This window comes from Onychomys torridus, chromosome X (assembly GCF_903995425.1).
Source record: "Onychomys torridus chromosome X, mOncTor1.1, whole genome shotgun sequence".
NCBI classification, from domain to species: domain Eukaryota; kingdom Metazoa; phylum Chordata; class Mammalia; order Rodentia; family Cricetidae; genus Onychomys; species Onychomys torridus.
Genome location: NC_050466.1, coordinates 38,255,554 through 38,261,146, shown reverse-complemented (window position 1 = coordinate 38,261,146; position 5,593 = coordinate 38,255,554). Strand labels below are relative to the sequence as shown.

Here is a 5,593-nt window from a genome sequence, read left to right as displayed (position 1 = left end):
GATCTCCACTGAAGTTTTGGCTTCCTTCTCTCAGTTCCATGGATCACAATGTGGGTGATTCCTTGCATGGCCTTGAATTCTGTAATAAACTGCTTAACCACCTACCCAGGCTTTTCTTTGAAATACCAATTGAAACCTCTATGCGGGTGCACAAAATCATCATCACATTAATGCCAAGGTCTGCTGCCAACATGAACTGTTTCTCAGCCCACTTGAACCATGGATGCTCTGGATTCTGATTGTCTTGCAAGATGATCACAAGGAAATTAATCCCTAGGCATTTTGGGGTCCTCGGGGCCGCCATGGCTTCTTTCTGAAACTCTGATGCCCTGGGAAGCCTTCAAAACACAATGTAGATGTCTCCATTTCTGACTCTGCAACAGCCATTGCATATTTCTTAGATTCCATCAAGGCATCCTTCCTACTGTCCTTGTATAAAGGGCTCGAGTTGTTTTAATAGCCATTAACAACATTTCCTCTTTGGTCATACTATTACAGTCTTCTTTTTTGGGGGTATACTATGAATTTTTCACATATTTCTATTCTGCTCCTTTGTAGCTGATTCTCACAGTAAGTTTGATTAAAAACAGTTAGTGATACACATGCTGTTTCCTGAATGCTTTGCTACCTTGAAATTTCCTCTTTCAAGTCAATCAGTCAATTACTTTAACCTCAGCCTCCCACAAAGCCTTGGGGGCTGCCTGCATATTCTTTGCCACAGTGTAAATCTATCAGTCCACTTACTAATACAATCTTCAGTTCCATCTTAACCCTCATTAGCATAGTTTTTACACATTTTGTCACAATCTGGGCTTATGAGGCCCTACTAGAATAACCCACTGAGCTCTGTTTATAGCATTCTAGTCTTTTTCTAGCTTGCTTACTCAAACTTTCAAATTCCTCCCATAAAATGGTTGCAAAGATACTTCCACCTCACAATATGCACGTGCGAGCGCGCGCGCACGTGTGTGTGTGTGTGTGTGTGTGTGTGTGTGTGTGTGTTAATGCCAAATATTCATCTTCTCAGTACCAATTTGTATTAGTTTTCTGTTTCTTTAACAGACACCTGAGAGGGAACTCAGAAAGTGAGTTTATTTTGGTGCACAATTTTATAGGTTGTAGTTCATGATCCTTCTAGGATGTTGCTAAGGAGTACATGTCCAAATATAACTGCTCAGTTTATGACCAGTAAGCAAAGCATTGAAAGAATAAGAGACTGGGGTCTCATAGCTTATGATCTAAATATGTTTCACTGGACCCCAGCTCTTAAAAAGTTAACCTCTGCTAGAGACAAAGGAGCGCTGCCGCCTCTACCGCTGCGACGGTCCAGGCCACAGTCACCCAGGGACTTCGAATATGTCAAGGATTGCCCTCATCTGACTTGCCTGGGAAAGGAAAGCTTGGAGGAAGGACCACCCTTTTGGCTTTGTGGCCATCCCAACAAAGAACTGTGATGGCACGATGAACCTCAAGAATTGGGAGTGCGCTATTCCTGGAAAGAATAGGACTCCATGGGAGGGAAGCTTGTTCAAACTGAGGATGCTTTTCAAAGATGACTATCCGTCCTCACCACCAAAATGCAAATTTGAGCCACCACTGTTTCACCCAAACGTGTGTCCTTCTGGCACAGTGTGCCTATCCATCCCAGAGGAAGACAAGGACTGGAGGCCAGCTATCACGATCAAACAGATCTTATTAGGAATACAAGAACTTCTAAGTGAACCAAATATTCAAGACCCAGCCCAAGCAGAGGCCTACACAATTTACTGCCAAAACAGAGTGGAATATGAGAAAAGGGTTCAAGCACGAGCGAAGAATTTTACCCCCTCGTAAGCAGCAGCCCTGTGGCTCCATGACGAGGAAGGCATTGGCTTGGCAAGAAATTGTTTCCAAACTTTTGCAGATCTAAGTTGCTGCATACAGTTACTAGTCACCTGGGAGGGTTTTAATATTGATGTCAGTATTTCAACTGCTGTAAAATGATAAACTTTTGTACTTGGTAAGTCCCTAGGAGCTGGTTTCTTCACGCTCAGATGCAGGCATGCTTCCCACTGTTCAGAGCTCTGGCTTCCAGTTGACTGTATGACAGAAACATACAGTCCCTCCCTCCACACCCTCGTCCTCCTCAGAAACCTGGGCTGTTGCTTATGAGCAATAGATCCAAAGGTGGCCAGCATCTCCATTCTGCACCACTTCCTTTGTGTTTATATGGCATTTTGTCTGTGTTGCTGTTTAGAGTAAATAAACTGTTTATATTTTAAAAAAAAGGTTAACCTCCTCATAGCACCTGCTTAGGAACTAAATTTTCAACACCTAGTCTTATGGGAGATATTTAAGATTCAAATTATTGCCCTGAATATGAAACAGTTTCTACAAAACACCATTCCATAGATGAAAAGTAGTTCTAAAGTGGTGACTGTTCCTTATTTATTATATACAACATAGATGCCAATGGTCTTGGTACCATCAATTTTTCAGAAGATTTTCTTACCTCTAATATAAAAATGCCTCAAGGGTATTATTTGTAGCAAACCCATGCTAGGCTAATCAGCTCTATGTTGTCTAGGAACCAACTTCAATGATGCCAAGGTCATGGATAAAATCTCAAATGACCCATTTAGCTTTTGACAGATGCTAGAAGCTCCTCTTGTGCTTGCCATGTTGCAAATGCACTACACTCATAAAGAAGGCTTGATATCTAGCCTATTTGAGACTTTATGCAAGATTTTTATAGTAGGAAAATAAGGGCAGGAAGAGTGTCCAGACCTCTAGATTATAAGAGAAGAAGGAAATTAGAAAGGCAAAGAATCCAGATATCATGGCTCTGACTTATGGCTTTATTAATATCAGGTGTCTTTGGACATGTGACATTCATTCTTTTGCCTTAGTTTCATCATCTGCTAAGTGGATATGTTAAGATACAGTTCACAGGGTTGGAGAGAGTGAGAGAAATGTCATTAAATACACTGAAGAATAGCATGGTGTTTAAAACATAGTGGATGGCCAGATGGTTGTCTGGAGGTTGCATGTGAAATTCCATTGTTTCTTGGCAGTGAAGTTTGGAATGTTGGAGGAGATAGAAGACTTTCACGTTTCAATTTATAATCTGATGATGATTTTAAATTTATTAATAACAGCTTACTTTCGTAATTTTTGTAAGCACCAAAGGGCACAAATGATAAAGAAAGTCTGTTGCCATTGTATGGTCCCAGTGAGTATCCAAGTAGGCAAAAATGTCAAGGTCATCTAGCCTGTTTGATGTGACTCTAAGGATAACAATGCTACCATCATACTATTAGGGTTTTTCTAGGTTTCATCACCCATTTTCCAGGACAGGATTTCATGTTTGGGCTGTCTCGTTTTTCATACAATTCAAAATACTAGAAGCTTTCTTTATAAGCCCAAATCTGTCTGCTTATGGTACCGTTCAGTTGGGCCTGCCTAAGTTTGCTTCATGGAGCCACCCAGAGTACACTTATTAGAGTCTACTGTTTCTGATACCATGTGACAAGTCGATATATTTTAAAAAAGATCTCACATCACTTTCAAATTAGTTCTTTTCAGAGATTCCACAAATATGTCAGTATTCTTCAGATGGCATAGCTTCTTCATACTATTTCAGGTTATGTTACATAGAAGTTGCCAAAATGAACTTTAAGGGCAGGATATTTATTATTTATCAGTGCTTGTAAAAGGAATGGGTGGTGAAAGCAAGGATTGGGAAAGAAAGAAGTTGAACTGTGATTCAAGTTTGACACTCAGCTAATTACCTCTAAAGAGTATTGCCTGTGACTGCTGCTCATTGGTAGGCTGAAGTGGCTATCCACCATACCCAGCTTCTGCCAGTAATCAAATGTGGGGAAAGATCAGGTGAGGCAGAGATCTATGGCTGAGTCTTTCTGTCAACACTACCTTCATCTAGGCAACAATTACTGCATTGGAGACAGGTCTTAGCTAACACATCCATGTGTGTACAATTTTATCTACTGTTCCCTGTGCCATGCGGTTTCATACACATTCACCACATAGTTCTTCTAAAAGTCCTTAGCCTTAGAAACTTAAAAATGGCAGGTGGAAGATGTTGATTGGATGAATTTCAGCTCTATTAAAACAGTTGGTTTCAGAATTTCAATTTGATATCTTTTCCCCGTTTTCCTATCTGTTTTATAATCTCATCTTCAGTTACTTCCTCTATGATCCTCATCCCTGAAGGTTTGACATCTCTTCAGGCAACCATTGCCTTACTTGTTTATTTATACTCATACTTGGGTAAAGAACTGTAAAGAGATGTTCCAGTAGATTACCTAGATTCCATACCATTGCTTCATGGTAGTTCTATTTTTTTCCTCAAGTTGATTGATTTTTCTCCATATTACACCTTTATTGCTTGTCATGGGAAATATGAAGCTCCAAGTACCTAAGTTGCAGCTATTGTGTATGACTCAATGCCCATTTAGTCTATTGGGGTAGGTTTTCCCATTTGGACAGTCATATCCTCTAAGTTAACAGAGCTCAGTGTTTCAAGGATAGGAAGTACAAAGTATTTCAATAGGACTTGTGGGTTATATTGGCTAGTTTTATGTCAGCTTGTCATAAGCTAGAGTCATCTGAAAGGAAGGAATCTCAATTGAGAAAATACCTCTATAAGATTGGCATGTAGGCAAACCTGTAGGGCATGTTATTAATTGGTAATTTATGTGAAAGGGCCCAGTCTATTGTGAGTGGTACCACTCCTTGGCAGGTCATCCTGGGTGTTTAAGAAGGAAGACCGAGCAATCCAGTAAGCAGAAGTCCTTCATGGCCTCTGCTTTAGTTCCTGACTCCAGGTTCCTGCCTTGAGCTCCTTTCCTTACTTCCTTCAGTGATGGAGTGTGACCTGACAGTTGTAAGCAGAAATAGACCCTTTCCTCCCTAAGTAGCTTTCAGTCATGGTGTTTTAGTACAACAACAGAAGCCCTAAGACGTGAGTGATAATAAGTGGCATGTTAGTTTGTTAGGATTTTTGTAAGCAAGCACCAGAGAGGTATAGCTTGAAAACAGGAATTAACTTTTTAATAGCACTAGGTGCTAGAAGTTTGAGATTTAGGTGTTAGTATGGGTGACCTGTGGGGAAAAAGACATGTGCCAAATCTCTCTTCATGGTTTGCAGATCCTTTCCATCTTTTTGTCTAGTTATTTTTAAAATTTTTGTATAACATATAAATGAAAAAATTGATAGGCTTCTTAATGATATTTTGGTCAATGATATCATGTACTTTCACTATATTCACTCCCTGCCACCTTCTCCTGTCCCTCCCTCCAATCTTCCATTATCCCTTACCTTTTCCAAATAGTCTCATTTCTATTTTCATGTCATGGATGTGTGTGTGTGTGTGTGTGTGTGTGTGTGTGTGTGTGTGTGTGTGTGTGTATTTTTCTATGTCTTATATTATCTTCCCTGTGTATGTGCCTCTGCCCAAATTTCCTCTCTTTTTGAAAAGATAACATTTAGGACTGTAGAGAAAGATCAGTGGTAAAGAGCACTTGTTGCTCTTTCAGAGGACATGGGTTCAGTTCTCAGCACCTACAACCCAGCTAACAACTATCCACAACT

At 40.2% G+C, this 5,593-nt stretch overlaps 1 pseudogene; it reads left to right on the top strand.

Moving 5' to 3' along the window:
- Positions 1 to 1,353: 1,353 nt before the first annotated feature.
- LOC118574552 lies at positions 1,354 to 1,833 on the top strand (annotated as a pseudogene).
- The last annotated feature ends 3,760 nt before the right edge of the window (positions 1,834 to 5,593 follow it).